This window comes from Orcinus orca, chromosome X (genome assembly GCF_937001465.1).
Source record: "Orcinus orca chromosome X, mOrcOrc1.1, whole genome shotgun sequence".
NCBI classification, from domain to species: Eukaryota; Metazoa; Chordata; class Mammalia; order Artiodactyla; family Delphinidae; genus Orcinus; species Orcinus orca.
Genome location: NC_064580.1, coordinates 130,548,073 through 130,564,921, shown reverse-complemented (window position 1 = coordinate 130,564,921; position 16,849 = coordinate 130,548,073). Strand labels below are relative to the sequence as shown.

Genomic DNA, 16,849 nt, shown 5'->3' with positions numbered 1-16,849 from the left:
GTGGGCAGGATCAAATGGCCGGGATACGGGTGCCTAGCAGTTCCCGCTGGTGGGAGAGATGGAGATAAGAGCTTCAGAGCAATGGGGGCGCAGTTTCGGTTGGGGGCCGGGGGGCCAGGGAGGGAAGAGTGTTCTGATACCAGGAAGGAGGCGGATCCCATGGGGCCACGAGCAGCAGAGGCCACCACCGAGCAGAGGGCTGCTGGGTGATGATGGACTGTAGGGGCAGAAGCCGGGAGACGATGGAGGGGTTTGCAGGAGGGGTGGGGGCAGGGACCCCGGGGGCACGACCAGAGCTCAGGGGACTTGAAGGAAGCCGGGCTTCCGAGAGGTCGGGGCAGGGCAGGCTCCTTCTGGGGTGCTCTGTGAATGCACCTGCGCACCCAGGTGGGCACAGCAGGAATCCTCTGCCATCTGTCAGCTCGGGAAACTGAGGCTCGGCCAGGTGTTCTGACTGCAGGGTTTCGGGAGGCGCTGGAGGCCGTGACGGCAGCTTTCGAGCCACCCGAGCTCCCCGGCCCTCTGCAGACGCCGCGGGCCGTCATTCCCCCGCAGCGGTTTTCTTCCCCTCCTTTCTCTGCCCTGAGCTCCGTGCCCCTGTCTCTCCATTCCCGGAAGGTAGCACCCTGGGTGAAACTGGCGGGGTCGGGCTCTGTCTCCCCAGCCCCCTAGCCTGTTGGTTGCTGGAGGGGAGGGCGGGGCCGGGTTCATCCGCGGACGCTCCGCTTTGCCTTTGACCAATGGGCGCTGTGAGTTCCGGTAGGATGGGGGGCACCCAGCAAATATGTGAGTCACTTGTCCCTGAGCAGAGTTCCCAGCCCTGGCTGAGGGGGGTGGCCAGCGCTCACCCGGGGCTCTGATGCCCCTGCATTCCAAGACCTTGCAAAGTCGACCCAACGAGCTACCAGGGCCTCTCCAGCACTTCTCTCTAAAAGGGAAGCCAGATGGACAATTTGTTCCTTTTATCCTTTTGGCCTCTACACCCTCTCTGTGGAGACCAGTTGAAAGGCACCCAGCCCCGCCCACATGACACTGGTGGGTTCCAGGGGGTGACCCAGTCAACCGCCCATGGTTGGGTGGGCTCTTGGGCCTGTGCTGGGAGGCAGCAGCTCATCCCAGGGGAGGTCTCACACTTCCAGGGGCACCTGCAGGCGGGCAGCACAGCATGGCCTCCGCCCCGACAACCAGGGCTCACCCAAGGGCGGCTTCATCTCCCCCCGCCCCCCCCCCCCCCCCGCTCCCTGCTCCTGTCCCCAGGTGTGGCCCTGCCCTCCATTAAGCAGCAGCCGGGCCCAGACACAGCCACGCCGGGGCCTTGGGCTGCTCCTAACTGGTGTGCTGTCGCCACTGCGGCCAACTGGGCCCAAGGTGACTCACAGTAAGGGGACCGGGCAGGGAGTCGAGGCCTGGCCTTCTGCCCTCGCCGCAGCCCCGTGGCTGGCCTTGCCGTCGCTCCACGCCTCGGTACCCCCGGCACCCTGCCTGCGCCGCAGCCCGCTCTCTCTCCCTCGGCCCCCGCCAGGCCCCACGTGCCGACCAGCACCCCACAGGCCTCCCTCCAGTCGGGTGGCTGGTCACCACCCTGCTCTGGTCACCGCATCGCCCAGTTCAGGTGCTGTCACCCTCTCTGCCTCCAAGCTGCACTGGCCTCTGGAAGGCCGAGCCCGTGTTTCAGTCCTCCCCTGCCCCGTCAAGCGAAAGGCCGCATTCCTTCAAAGGCCCCCCACCCCCCAGCTCCTGTCGTGCGCTGGCTGTGGGTCTGTCCACACACGCCCACAGCACTGCTGGCCTGCCACAGCACGCAGCCCGGCCGCCACACCTTTCTGTCCCCTCTCCCCCGATGGCCTCTGAGGAATCTGAGCGGCCATTCAGGCGGACCGTTCTCCAGAAGGTCCCCGCCGAAAGCGATCGCTGCTGAGTCTAGAGTCCCGCGACTGGCTCTATTTCGCTCCGCTTGGCATGACAACGACCTGTGAGCGGGTCTTTCCCGCAGTTGGGTCATCAGCTCTGAGAGACACATGGTTATTGATTCGGCAAGAAGTCTACTGCATGGTCAGCCCTGGGTGGGGACAGGGTCCTGGAGGAGTGAGCAAGCGGGGCCTGGGCGGCCCAGGAGGAGCCGGGACCCTTGGGAACGCCATGACCCCCAGCTCGGGGCCCCTTAAGCCGGAGACGGTGGTCCTGCTAAACTTCCTCTTCGTTAACTCCACAGGCCACCGGGTACGGGGGCATCAGTCAAATCAAGGTCTGTCTTGAGTGACTGGTGGCCGCTGGAGAGACCAAGCAGCGTATACTCTTGTTTCCCTGGGTTCTCCGTAAGCCTGGGCAACGGCCTCCCTCCGTCTGAATAAGGACAGCAGGCATCACCGAAATGGCCAAGAACAGAAGTGACTTTCCGGCCTGGGCTGGCTGCCTAGAACGGTCTGTAGGCACCAAAAGGGCAGGGAACATACCATTTCTGTACTCCTTCATCTCTCAAACCTTAATTGGCTTAATTGAGTTGAAAACCTCCACAGAGGGGGACTCGGACCTTCTGGCTTTTGCTCCATCCTGGCCCAAACTGGCCTGCACTGGTGGGTGGCGGGAGCAGACCCGCTGCGGGCTCCCTGGCCCGCCTCCCCATGGCTCCGTGACTTTCAACAGGCTGCTACCCAGGGGGGCGACAGGCACGGCAGGAGATGATAGCTCAGCTGCAGGCCTGGACATTTTGACACCTGTTGCCCCTGGGCCCCGTGACTCATGTCCACCCAACCAGAAACCCAGGAGTCCTCTCCCCCCTGCGCCAGCCCTCCCTGGCCACCGCGGACCGGGCTTTGGGGGCTCTCCCAGCACCTCTGACTTAATTTGCCCGGGTCCCCCACTTCGTCTCCTTGGCCCTCCCTCCAGGCCCTGGACAGCTAGGAGCTTCCTGGATGAGACGCCTTCTCTCCTTCTCAGACCTCCTGGCCTCGCCTTCCAGGTCCCTGAGGAGAGAGTCAGGCCACCCCTGGCAGCTCAGCCCCTTGGCTGCCCGGAGAGAAAGCCCTTCTGCTTCCCCAGCAGCCGGTCCTGCGCTCTACCCAGCGCCTTCACAGGGGAGGCAAGGGATGGAGGACGAATCCCACCTGCCGGCCCCCCAGGTCACAGGTCGCAACGCACTAGAATTTACCGCCGTTCACAGCTGTGGAGACACAGTCCCATGGCAGCCGCTGGGGGCCAAGTGGAATCTGTCCCCACACTGGTGACCGGGCATTTGCCACTGGCACCGCCACCTCCCTGTCAGTAAGCTGGTGGTGAGAACACTCCCCCGTCGTGAGTACAACCGGCCCAGGACACCACGCTCCGAGACGAGAAGGGAGCAGAAGCCCCTGAAGTCGAGTCCCAAGTCCCATCTGAGTCCCTCTGAGGCAGTGTCCCAGGGCACAGGATGCCGCCTGATGCCCGCCCGCCCACCCTGTGCCCTCCCTGCAGACCCAGCAGCAGAGGCACTCGCCGTGGGGATTCCTTGAAATAACAGTCCCCTCCTCTCTCCACCTCTGGGCACCTGGAGACTGGCCTCCCGGCACCTTCAGACAGGCTTGGGGCCGGGGAGCCTGCAGGGGAGCGAGGAGCGGCTGCCCTGCCCTCACCTTGCCCTCACCCTGCCCTCGCCCTGCCGTTGCCCTGCCCCTTACATCCCAATGATCCCAGGCAGGTGAGGACCGTGGCCAGCTACCCCTTTACCCCTTGATTTCCCACACCGCCCCTCCCCCCCAGGCCCTCTCCCTCCTGCCGGCCCCGCCCCCTCCCCTCTGCCCCACGCACCTTGGCGACCGCCCTGCAGGGGAAATGAGGGCTCCAAGGACGAGGCCCCGCATTCAGCCAGGGAGGGAGGGAGGGAGGGAGGGAACCCAGGGGGAAGGAGCCGAGGCAGAGAACAGCCTCATTAATATTTCAGAGGCACCGTCACTGCAGCTCCTGGGCCCTCACAGCTCCACCGCTTATGCTAGTGGTGGGAGGAGGATGGGATAAAAGAAGGAAATAAAACAGAGAAAACAGATTTAAAGGGACAGCTCCGTCCCCCCTCCGCTCCTTCCCCGCCTTGTTCCTGGTACAGTCTGTGCACGCGCCAAGTGGCTCTTGCAGCGAACAGCTTTGGGCAAGAACAATAACAGCAGAAAAGAGTCAATCACCGCCACGGACCCTCTCCCCAAACTCCCGCCTCCACCCACATGGGGCTGCCCCTGTTGTGCTGTGACCAGGGCACCGGGGCCGCCTCAGGGACCCACGGGGGCTGCCAGCAAGGCCAAAGGATGCTTCCTATCCAGAGCCTGGTCCAGACCCAAAGGACCATGTGAGGCCAGCGGAAAGACAGATGCACAGACTCTGGGCATTGGAAGTCCCCACTAATCAGAGTCCGTTCAAGGAGGATTTGAGAACCCAGGGAAACACAAGCCTGGGTTCCTGGAGGTGGCAGGGACCGGGCTTTACCTGATTCAGCCCCTCTCCTCGGGCGGGTGAACCTCCTCAGTATCCCTTGCTACTTGATGGCCCAGTGCTTTAGCCTTATCTAGAGCAGCGGACACCGGACCTGGAGGGGTCCCCACTCCCCCCAGTCCTGGGGGCTGTAAAAACGCATAGTCCCGGTCAGAGCCTCAGTCAGGAGGGGTGGCACTGGGCTCTGTAAAGCTCCCCCAGGGCTCACGAGGCCCAGCCAGGTTCGAGGCCGCATATTTGCCTCTACCTTCAGAGGCTCCGGGGAGGGCCCAGAATCCCCCAGTTAAAACAAGCTTATCCTTCCCTGGCGGCGCAGTGGTTAAGAACCCGCCTGCCAACGCAGGGGTCACGGGTTCAAACCCTGGTCCGGGAAGAGCCCACATGCCTCGGAGCAACTAAGCCCGTGCGCCACAACTACTGAGCCTGGGCTCTAGAGCCCGCAAGCCACAACTACTGAGCCCGCGAGCCACAACTACTGAAGCCCATGTGCCTAGAGCCCATGCTCCGCAACAAGAGAAGCCACCACAATGAGAAGCTCACGCACCGCAACGAAGAGCAGCCCCCGCTCACCGCAACCGGAGAAAGCCCGCGCGCAGCAACGAAGACCCAACGCAGCCAAAACCAAAACAAATAAATAAAGTTATTTAAAAAAAAACAAAACAAAACAAGCCCATCAGGGAATATAAAATGGTGCAGCCTCTATGGAAAACCGCATGGTGGCTCCTCAAAAATTTCAACAATTACCGTAGGACCCAGCAATCCCACACCTGGGTACATGCCCAAAAGAACTGGAAGTAGGGTCTCTAAGAGATCTGCACGCCCACGTTCACAGCAGCATTATTCACAGCTGTCAAAAGGTAGAAACAACCCAAGTGTCCATCAATGGATGAATGGATAAAGAAAATGTGGTCCATCCAATCAGTGGAATGTTATTCAGCCTTAAAAAGGAAGGTCGCTCTGACACCTGCTACAACATGGCTGGACCTACAAGGCATCATGGTCAGGGAAATCAGCCAGACACAAAGGACGGATACTGTATGACTCCACTTGTATGAGCTGCTTAGAGCCGTCAGATTCCTAGGGACAGAAAGTAGGATGGGGGCGGGGCACGGGCTGGGGGAGGGGGAGGGGGGCTAGTGTCTAATGGGGACAGGGTTTCCCTTGGGGAAGATGAACGGTTCTAGAGATGGATGGTGGGGATGGCTGCACACCAACCTGAGTGTACTTAATGCCGCCCAGCTGGGCGCTGAAAAATGGTTAACGTGGTAAACTTGATGTTATGTGTACTTTCTCACAATTAAAAAACCAAACAGGCCCTACTGGCCCTTTTGCTCCGTTTCCAGACTAGCTTTCCGCGGTGCCCCAGGCCACACACTGATAGCAGGAGTTCTACCACCTTGACTGGCCGATCAGCTGACGATTCTGCCCATGTGGATTTTGACTTCCTGGAGAGTCCCCTCTACCCGAATGGAAACCTAAGCAGACCTTTCTGCACCCTCACCCTTCGGCCTCAGGGCCCTTCGGCACCACCCATATCCTGTCTCAGCTGGGTGGCTGCCACAATAGGTGGCAGAGGAGCTGAGAGGCTAAGCTCGCTGGCAGCCTTTGCCACTGCTCTTGTCCCCTACTTGAAAGAAGTGTGGCCCTAAGGGCCTCCCCGTGTGCCTCCTCTCTCCCTGCTGCTAGTACGCACTTCCTCAGGGGCTCTGACCCCACCCTGTCCTCAGAAGGAACCAGAACACCTGGGAAGGCCTGGTCTCCAGACTGCAGATTCTGAGCAGACAATATGGCTTTAGGAGGTGCTCACGAATCCCCAGGAGCTCGTGGCAGAGACTCGCTAGACTCCCTGATTTCTATTCCTGTCTTCCCACGTTGTATTTTAATTTTTAGCTATAGGCGTCTTGTCATCCAGCTAACAACTATCTTCCCCCAACTCCAGCGCAGCTACGGAGGACCATGTGACTAGGCCCTGGCCAATGGGATGTGAGCAAAAGGGACAAGGAACCGCCTTACTCTTGGACAGCACTGAGGGTTCTCAGCGCAAGGGACAGAGCCAACTTCAAGGTTGTGTCCTTAAAGGGAAGGATGTGTCCTCCCCCGCCCCTCTCCTTCCTGCGGGCTGGAATGATGATGTGAAGACAGGGGCAGGAGCAGTTACTTTGCTCCATCCTTTGCACATGGGATCCACATGTCAAGGATGGCAACACCATCGAAGGAGCCCAGATCCCTGATGGCCAAGCAGCCCTAGGTTGCCTACCTAGACTTATACGCACAGAAGAAATCCTCTCTCGTTTTTGTCTCCATTAAGCTGGGTCTCTGTTACAGAGCTCAAGCCTGTCTCCTAGGTAATTCAGGTGTATAGGGAGGAACCCAGCCTGTCACCAGGTAAGATGCCTGTCTTCCCTCTATGACTAAAGTCAGCCCTGGTTCTGGGAGAGCCAGGAGTCCTTCCCAAAGTTTCCATGACCTACCAACCCCCGACATTTCCATGGGCTCCCTGGGACATGGGGCGGTTCGGACCTGGGCTCCCTCTCACCTGTGTCATTTGATATCGTCCTAGAAGTTCTAGGCAAAGCAGAAGACAGAACCAAGAGAGTATCGGAGAGAGAGACAGACAGAAATCTGGTCGCAGGGAATGCCGAGCACCCTTCTCTGTGCCGTGGCGGAATTCTACATTCCCTCTGTGCTCCAAGCCTCGAAAGTGGGAGCAGCAATTATCCCCACTTTAGAGCTGAAGCCACCGAGGCACAGAGAGGTTAAAGAACTCACGCGAGACCACACAGCCAGCAACGAGCAGAGGCCAACGTGAACTCAGGTGGTCCGGCTCTAGAGAATTCTACATTGTTCATCTGCCAAGTGCCCAGAAAACCACAGGAAAGCAATGAACGTGTAGCTAAAACCAGACCGGAAATCTGTCCACATACACCTCAGGGCTCGGAGGTGCAGGTGCTGGGGTGAGACCTGGCTGTGTGAGCCGACACAAATCACTCAACCTCTCTCCATCTCCGCTTTTGAATCCGGAAAATGGGTCCTCGTTCCTCCTGGCTGCATTGGTGTGAACTCCAAGGACAGGGCACCACCACACACACACACACACACACACCCCCCTAGGAAGGGCCCCAGGGGGCCCGTTTCCCTGCAGGATGTCTTCGCACCCACCAGCCCTGCCTGCAGCCCAGAACTCAGGCAGGACCAGGCTCCACCAGGGAGGCCAGGGGCTGACCCCATGGGCCTCTCCCATGCTTCCCTATTGCTGAGGGCCATCCTCAAGCCTGATGCTTCTGGAGGGAAGTCCACACTTGCACATGGTGGCCCTCACAATCCCGGGTACCCCCTGGTCCCCGAGGGAAGCTGGAAGCCTTTTTCTTGCTGGGGCCTTGAAGCATAGTTACGGGGGTCAAGCCTCTACCCTGGGGGGCAGTCATTGGTTTTCTGCCAGAGAGCGCGAGTGCGAGAAAGCAGGAGCAGAGAAGCCGATGGGCAGGAAGCATAATGGCACTAATTATCCAATTACGGCAGCTGTGTGAGGAGAGTGCGCATCGCAGCAGGGAGCCGGGCCAGCCGCCCCTCCCCCGCACTCGGTCTGGCCCACTCTGGCCCACACCCCTGCTGCTTTACCCCGTGAGCAGGTGGCGGCCAGTGAGGTCCCGGGCCTGCCCTGCAGAGCGTGGCCTGGCCTGAAGTCTCGGGAGCATGCCTCTGGCCCCAAAAGGGGTAGAGAACACACACGTGGGGGCCAGGAGGTCGCGGGGCCCTGTCCTCCAGGCCTCCCCGGCCGAGAACACGCAGACAAAATGAAGGCCCCTCCATCCCAATCCTGCCCGAAACATCCCCGGCTCTGTCCATGGTACCACACGGCCCACCCTGCCAGCTTCTGGTCCCCAGAGCCAGCTCCAAGCCACCGGAAGTGGCAAGTCCTAAACAGGTAATTAAGGAAACTATAGACAGCTGGAGGCCACGGGCTGCTGCAGGCCCAGGGTGACCAGATAAGGAGACTGCCAGGACCCAAGTGTCCTCCTAGGGACACGATCCATGGGGGCCCCATGGTGGGTCCTGCTGGCGAAGGGTCCGGTTTCTGGAAACAGGCTGAAGCCCTTGGGAAGACAGGCTTGGAGGGACTCTTAGGGTGAAGGTCAGGGGCGGGAGACTGTCAGGGAAGGACACCCACTTCCCTGTGGCCAGCAAGAGTCTGGAAGGCCAGGCTGCAAATGTGGGCCCAGAGATGTGCCGCTGACTTGGGCTCCACCAAGGGGGTCTCTGAGTGCCGGCAAAGTAGGTCTCCTTGTGTCCCTCATAGGACCCCGTTTGACTGGAGGTTGGAGCCAGGTCCAGTGCCCTGGCTGAGTCCCCCATGGAGCCGGCTCAACTGGGAGAAAGAGGTGATGAGGGACCCTGGGCACAGGCCACTCTGAGCACGTAGAAAACACCTTGGTCTTGGGCATCCCACTGGGAGGGCTGAGTGGCAGCAGCACGAGAGTGCCGAGTGGGGCAGAGAAGACGTGTTCAGACTGAATACGGGAGTCCAGTCTAGCTGGCCTTCTGTGACCCAGACACGAAGAACTAGCACACCAGAGCGTTTGGGCCACCTTTCCAGGCTGACCTCGGAGGGACATGCGCCAAATGTGTGGATGGAGGAGAGAGTGGCTGGTAGTGCCACCCCAGAGGACGCCTCGGAAGCTGCAGCCCAGGGACGGGCATCTGCAAGGCTCTCAGGCTCCGTTCCAGCATCCTTACCAACCCCAACTGGCAGCAACGGCAGGATCTGAAGGTCACCAGGGCACCAGACGGCAGGGGCCTGGCTGCCATCTGAATCACGCAGACGGCACTCTGCTGGGTCCTGAAAGCTATTTCTCATGGAGAACCTGGCACACAAATCCAGAAGTATTTCCAGCGAACCTCTGAGAAGACACGACAAAGCTCCGCAGGCCCACGGTGTGCCCAGGAGGGAGTGGGGGTCATGCAGAGGCAGGAGGGCCCCTGTCACGCAGGAATGCCTCAATGACAACAACGCAGGGTCCGAGTCCCGTCCCCGCATGCCCCTGCTGATTGCAGCCCAGTGAGGCCGAGAGCCAGGAAGGGGGTGGGGGACGATGGGGGATAAGATGGGGGGCGGGCCTGCCGCCACGTGCAACGCGATGGAAGTGCTGCCCCCGTGCCACCCGCAGGCGCAGCCACGTGGGCCCCGCTGGGGGCCGCCAGGGCAGGGGTCCCGGGCAGCAGCCCTCTGGCCGCACGGATGGATGGCAGGGTCGGAGGGACTCTCGCTCCGCTCCGCTCCCCGGGACAGAGGTGTCCGCGAGAAAGAGCCGGGCCACCGGCCGTGGCGCTGCGGGCCGTGCAGCCAGGGGCCCAGGAGCAAGGGATCAGGTGGGCTGGGGGGCGCCCAGGATGGCCGGCGCCTGCGTCCCAGCCCCTCCCTCCGGGCCTGCTGTGGGCACTGGGCCACATCAGGCGGGAGCCTCCCTCGGCGGCAGGGCCGCCTGCTCGCAGGGCAGCACTCGGGAACCCAGCACCGAGGGGACCGGACCGCCCGGCCCCGGGCCACGTGCCTCCCTCCCTGGCCCCTGGCTCCAAACCAAGATGGGACGCTTTGCCCAGCTTCTTCCAGGAGGAACAGAGCTGAGGCCCAGAAGTGGGGAGGGGGTGCCAGGGAAGGTTCCCCCGGGCCTGGCGTGGCAGGTGGAGGCCCGCTCACGGCGGGGAAGCGGGCGCCTGGCCCTCCCCACGCTGCGCACCGCCGCCGCCACCGAGGGCGCCCAGCGCTTGCGGTCGGGGGCTGGTCCTTTCGCAGAGAAGGGCCCTCCCTGCGCAGTGGCCACCATCGTGCCCAGTGATCGTGTGCACAGACGTTCGGCAGGGAGGCCACCACCGCTCCCCGGTCTGGGGTTTGTGTCGGGACGCGGGTGTGCCGGGATTACCGGCGTCCCGTGGTCCAGGGGCTGAGGATGTTCCCAGGCCGGTGGAGAAGAAGTGCTCGCAGCGGCCCGGTGGCATCCACCTTCGTTCAGGGCCGGCCAGAGAGGTGACTCCAAAGCACAGCACGAGGACCAAGGCCCCGCGCTCTGAGGTCCCCCGCGGCCGGGACGGAGATGGCCGGCAGTGACGCCTGCGTCTCCCTGCCCCTCCCTTGGTTGCCCGCTTTGTTCTCCCGCCTCTTAATCAGGAGGGTCTGGCGATCCTGGGCTGTCTGGCCATCCTGAGCCGTGGGCCTTTGCTCTGATCACGTTCTCCTGCCCACACCCGCCTCCCCTGTGTCCCTCTGTGAGGAAAACCCACAGCGTCTGCGGAGAGCCAGGCACCACCCGAGTCCGCAGAGAAGCACCCGCTGCTCCGGACTCTAAAGAGGTGCAGAGAATGAGAGCTTGATTCGGGGACCGGACAAGTGGCTCTAAAGTTCAGGGGACAAGAAGAGCAAAGGAGTTTTGTTTTGCTTTAAGATAACTGACGTGGGACCTGCAGGCCAGGTATCAAAAGATCCAGGGTGTGGGCAGTTACCAGTGTGGGAGCCCACGCCCGAGTCCACAAGATGGGACAGACAGCCCAGAGACAGGCCCTACCACACATCAGGATCACACGTTAACCAGGGGACAAAAGGTTTCATAAAAGAAACAGGGATGATGGGTTACAGCTTGAGAACCTTACCTCATACTATTCCCCAACACAAATTGTTTTTGGATAAACAGGGCTTGGCAAATTCCGGCCTCGGGGCCAAATCTGGCAGCCAAGTGTTTTTGTGAATAAAGTCTTATCGGTACACAGCCATGGTCAGGACAGAGACCTTGTGGTTTGCCAGGTGGAAAATATATAGTATCTGACCCTTTGCAGAAAAAGTTTGCCCACCCCTGGATTAAAGAGTTAAACATCTTAAAACTGCAGCTATGCATATGCTCGCTCACACACACGCAGACACATGGCCAACCCAGAGGTGGGAAGTTCTCAGATTTCTCCAAGGGACTGTGTAAGCCTAGAAGCAATGGAAGAAATCACAAAAAAAGTGTGAGATACAAAGTGTTAACCTTTTGCATGAAAAAATGAAAAGGCAATGAATGAAGAGGATTTAAAATTATTTGCAACAAGTATGCTAAACTGTCACTATGTTTCATGGATAAAGTTTATTCAGACCCACAAGAGGAAACACTTGGACCTCCACAAAGAAAGGAGAGGAACTGAACAAGAAGAGATACAATTAATAAACGTGTAGAAAAATGCTCACCGTCAGGAACAATTCAAGAACTAGAAACTGAAGTAGATACTCTGGAGCTAGATATTTATGCCAGGTTGTTTGATTACAATGACTAACGCTGGCAAGGCTGCAGCGAGCCAGCCCTTCAGACACCCAGAAAAGCCCTTTGGCAGAATGAGCTTCCGTCTGGGCACTCTCTCCTCAGGACAGAACGAGTCACCCACCGAGATGCTCTGGAGATGCCTGGATCTCCACGAATAGCCAAATAATTAAGTGAATTACAATCTCTTGAGAGAATATTATTCAGCCATTAAAAATTGTAATTACAGCCCCGAGGACCGCCCTGATACATCCTGGGTGCTCGGTAAACAGCTGTCAAATGAGCCAACGATCATGTTCTTTATTTTCGTAATAAGTACTTACTGCTTCATAATCTTCAAAAAATTAAGCCGTATCCATTTTGAAAAAAATCATTTAGAAAGGGATTACATTAATAAAGAAAATGCTTGTGTGAAGTAAAAAATAGATTACACAATTGTGCCCATGGTATAATTACAGTAATGTAAAAATAAATAGAAAAAATAAATAGCAAAGAAAACGGAGCAGAGACGCGTCCAGTGAAACGGGAAACACTGACTGGTACTTTGGAGACAGGATGAGGGGGGTGGGGTGTTCCTATATCTTCTACGTCTCAGCATTTCATGAATTTTCTGTAAAGAGCATGCATGTTAAGAGCACCATTTTTAAATGAAAGAAGTAAACGTTATTTTAAAGAAACGCCCAAGAGCCTCCCCCTGTCTGCAGACCTGCCCCATGAGCGATCCTGAACCCAGGGCATGCTGGGGCCGCTGGAAGCAGCCCCGCCACATGGTGGGCTTCTTCTGGAAAGAGGCACTCTTGCCTCCCTTGCCCAGTTCTGTGCGGGCACCTGGGCTGGCCCTTGGCGAGCGTGGCAGAGCCCCCCAGACTCTCCAGGTGCGGACAGGCTGCCTGGAGGCGTCCACAACCTCTTTACCGGCTCCCTTTCAAGGAGCCACTGGGGGCGCAGGCTTGGGAGTGGCCTCAGGGTCCCTGTGAGGACTTGGTCTGCATTGGCTCTAACGCGGCACGGGGTGACAGAACGTTCTGGAATGACGGAAGCATTCTCTACGTGTGGCTACTGAGCACTTGAAACGTGGTGTGTGGACGAGTTTTCGTTCAGTCGCCACTTGTGGCTAGTGGCTGCCACGTGGAACCTCACAACGGAAGCAGGCGCCTCGGGACTGCGGATGCAGGACAGAACTTCTCATTTGAATAAAAGGCTTCCCAGGACCCCGTTACATAAGGTGCTCCCCAAGGACACTGGCCACAGCACCCCCTCACACAACTCTGATTTGGACCCAAGTTTCTGGAAACCTCTTGTGCTCCAAGATCCCTGCCAGCCCTCGGAGGCGGGACTCAGGGGAAGCCTCCAGCCCTTCCCCCCACCTGAGCCTTTCCCCCTCGCCCTGTGGCTCTGGTGTGGGTGCTGCCATCTACTCGGCACGTGAACTTGGCCTCATCCCCTCTTCCCAACCTTGGGCAGTCTGGGAGGCCCAGCCTCCGCTCCTCCAGTGGAGAGTCTCTGTCTTCTGTCCTGGTGGCGTGTGGGCTCAGACCCTGCTCTCCAGGTGGCGCTCCCAGGCCCACTTCCAGCACCTCCCACCCAACAGAAGGTGCCCAGGCAGGGGAGGGCTTTCCAGCCGGGCACCACTTGGTCTGGCTTCCGCCAGCTTAGCCAGGGCAGGGCAGAGAGAAACAGCCAGGAGCTGGGGTCCTAGGTAAAGAAGTGGCCTTCTGGGAAAGGGTGGGGGTGAAGTGGGGAGGAGACATCTGCACGGTCCAGGTGTCTGCCTGCTGTGCCCGGCGAAGTTCACAGTCGGAGCCTGGCTCCCGGGCCCATCTCAGAGACGGCAGTGGTGAGGCGCCCAGGCAGCACGCCCTGCGCTAGACTGAAGCATCTGCCTTTGGCGCCACAGCCCAGGTCTCCACCTAGCAGCAGACATTTACTCACCTTCGTAGAGGCGCCCTGGACGGGTCACGGGGAAGGCTTACTGAAGGGCCTCAAATCTACGGTTTGTCTGTTTCTCTCAGTGGGTAGATGGGGGGCCCAGGAGGCTCAGCTTCTGACCTGCAGGGTCTTCCCAGGACTGGAAGTGCCCTTGACAATCGGCTCACTCATAGAATGTGCCATTCTGCTGAGTTCAGCACAGACTTCCAGAGGCTCTGGAACCAGTGGCTACGCGCACAAATCAGACTCAGGAGCCTGATGGCCTGCCTTCCGATCTTGGTTTTACCCCCTACTGGCTGTGTGACCTTGGGCAAGTTGCCTAACCTCTCTGGGCCTCGGTCGCCTCATCTGCAAAACGGGGACAGTAACAGCCATTGCTTCATTTGGTTGTTTCGTTGAAGTGAGAGAATGTCTGTGAAGCACTGAAAACAGTGTCTGTCACAAACTATTATCACTGTCACTACTGACATTATTTGAGGTGCTGGTAACCTCTGACAGAGACAGCAGCCATCAATTAAATATACACATCCTCAGTTTAAGAACAGAAGGGAGCGTAGTGGGCAAAGCCCACATACGTGCTGACAACTCTGTAAGGTGGGAGGAGGAAGCTGGGCCTGGCGTCGACGGCTTCGAGAGTCCCAGCCGAAGCTCGGCTCTCAAAGTCCCCAGGCACCCAGGACACTCTCATCTTGCTCACCAAGAAGGCCAGGGTCCCTCTCTAAAAGTCACACTGGGGGAGGGGGAGAGGGGCTGCAGCCGACCCCAGCACCCTCCGCTGCCACCTTGCGCCGGGAGAAGCTGTTCTGGGCTAGAGAGCGCTCACTGACTCACGGCCAACCTCCCCGCGTTCGCAAATGATTCAACGTCTGGAGCTCCAGCTCCGAACCCTGAAATGTCAGCGGAGTCTGCCGAGGCCCGGAGCGCGAAAGGGACTCAGACAAGGTCACAAAGACCATGAGGCCCAGAGCTGGCAGCAACCGGGTGCTCTCCGCCACCTTCTTTGCCCCTCGGGGGCCTGCTGCAGCATCCCTGCCGGCCGCCCGCCTGGCGCTGTAGCTCCCCCCAGCGCGCTCTTAGCCTCCGGGGCTTCCTTCCCCGAAGGACTGGCTTTCCTTCTGGCTCTGCACAAAGCCCCCTCCCACGCCGCCCCAGTTCCATCTGCCTGCGTTCCCCCCTCCCCCCAACTTCTGTGCCAGAGACGCCTGCCCCTTCGATCAGACCACGTGGCGGCACTAGGCATGGACCAGGTTGGTCTGATCCAGACTGGCTGTGTCCATGGCCCTCCCTCTCCTCGAGGCAAGCAGCAGGGACAATCCAGGCCCCCAGCCCCCTCCACACGGCTCTCCAGGGGCTGGCTCCACCCTTGGACCCTCTGCTAAGCCTCAGCTGAGGCCCTCCGGGGCCCGATCAGCCCCCCAGCCCTCCCCTCTGCAGGCCAGAGCAGGCAGGGGGTTCCCACTGCCCAGGTCTGCAGCCCAGCTCCCCTCTCGTGACTCATGTGTCCTTGGTCTCCTTGGCTGTGAAAGGGGGTGATGGAAACAGTGGCGTAGCTTGGGAGACTCGGCCAGAGGGTCTAGAAACCTGCTTAGAACTGTGCCAGGACGTGTGGGACGTGCTCCCCCCACGAGGCCCGTGAGAGTGTCCCCAGCCAGCCCCCCAGCCAGCCAACGCAGGGCCGAGTCCCTTCCTTTCTTGGGGCCTCAATTTCCCTGTCTGAAAAATGGGGACAAAACCCCAGGCCTTGCCTCCCTCACCGGGTGATTCTGCAAGTTCAGTGAGGTCAAGGTTGTGAATGTGCCACACAGAAACCCATGCCCACTCTGAGCCAGGCCTGTGCTGGGCACCCAAGCAATGCTCACAGACTAGTGAGGGGTGACTGTGGTGGGTAGGGAGTGGACAGAGCTGGTGGGCAAATGAGGCGGACTGGGTTGGCTGGGGTCAGGCTGGACTTGACCCTGTGGCTGGCAGGGACCCACCTGAGGTCAGGGGCCCAACGGCCTCACCTTTGGAATACCGAGTGGCCCCCTCCCCCCTCCCCCCAGCCCCAGGAATGTCAGGTGCCTAGTTGAGGGAGGCGGCCCTGCCCTGCCCCTTCAGGGAGCCTTTACACACTCTCTCCCAACCCCTCACCAGACCCTCGCCCTGGGCTCTCCAAGGCTCACTCTGGTCCTGCCCTGCCCCATGCCGTGCCCCCGCCCCTCTCCTGGCCAGGCGTTAAGCCCCAAAGGGACCAGTAGAAGGAAGGAGACCAGGTCTGAGGAGAGAATCAGATAGTCCAAGGGGGAGACCCAGGGCTCCCTCCTCTGGGAGATGCCACACCAGCGCTCCAAATTCCAGAATCCTAAACCCCTGAGAAAACTGAGGACCCGACCCGGAGAAGCCATCTGGCCAAGGTCACACAAGGGAGGAGGGGGGGACAGCTGTGCGCAGAGGGATGGGGAAGGAGTTACCCAAGTGTGGCCGAGTCTGCTTGCCGTCGGCATGCCGGTGGCGGGGCCGGGCAGCTGTGTGGGCGTGCAGGGGACAGTGCGGGAACGTGTGAGGGGTTCTCAGACTGTGTGTGTCCGGGAAGGATGACACAGTGTGAGGAAGCGGGGCGGGGTGGGGGCGGAGAGGGTGCCAAGAGGCTCCGAGAACGTGCGTGCGCGAGGCCGGCTCCAGCCCAGGCCCTGAGCCCCCCGGCTGTGCCCGCCCCGGGACCCGCCCGCAGCCCCCGGCGGCCTTTCTCCCCAGACGCAGATGCGCGTGCGCGCAGGATGCGGGGTACAGGGTGCAGGGTGCGGGGCGCTGCCCGCTGGCCTGGGGACCCGGGGGTGACGCGCGGCCGCGGCGCCGCAAGGACACAGCAGGCCAGGCGCGGGGCGCAGGTGCAGCGGGCGGGGATCCGTGTCCCTCCACCTGCCTGCCGCGCCACCTGCCGGGCCGCCCTCCCCGCCCGCGCCCACCCCGGCAGCGCCCGAGCGCCCAGGGCACCACTTACCCGGTCATGGGCACGGCCGCCACCGCGGCCTCGGTTCCGGCGGGCGCTGTCGCTAGTCGCTGCGGGCGGACGCCCGGCGGACAACGATCCGCTCCAGGGACCGAAAGGCCCGGGCACCAGGCGGCCTGGCCGGCAGCGCGGGCGCGACCCTCCGCGGCGGGCGAGGGCTGCGGCCGAGTGCTCTCCACGCTCCGCACCGGCG

General features: G+C 60.4%; 1 protein-coding gene across 7 annotated transcripts in view; it reads right to left on the bottom strand.

Annotated features, from left to right (window-relative positions):
* The window catches only part of ATP2B3 (ATPase plasma membrane Ca2+ transporting 3), a 61,802-nt gene extending 44,953 nt beyond the window's left edge, over positions 1 to 16,849 (bottom strand). For all 7 annotated transcript variants that reach the window (XM_049704337.1, XM_004286407.2, XM_033417650.2 and 4 more), the window contains exon 1: positions 16,648 to 16,849. The gene's annotated coding sequence lies outside the window, so the exon portion shown is untranslated. The remainder of the gene's footprint in view (positions 1 to 16,647) is intronic.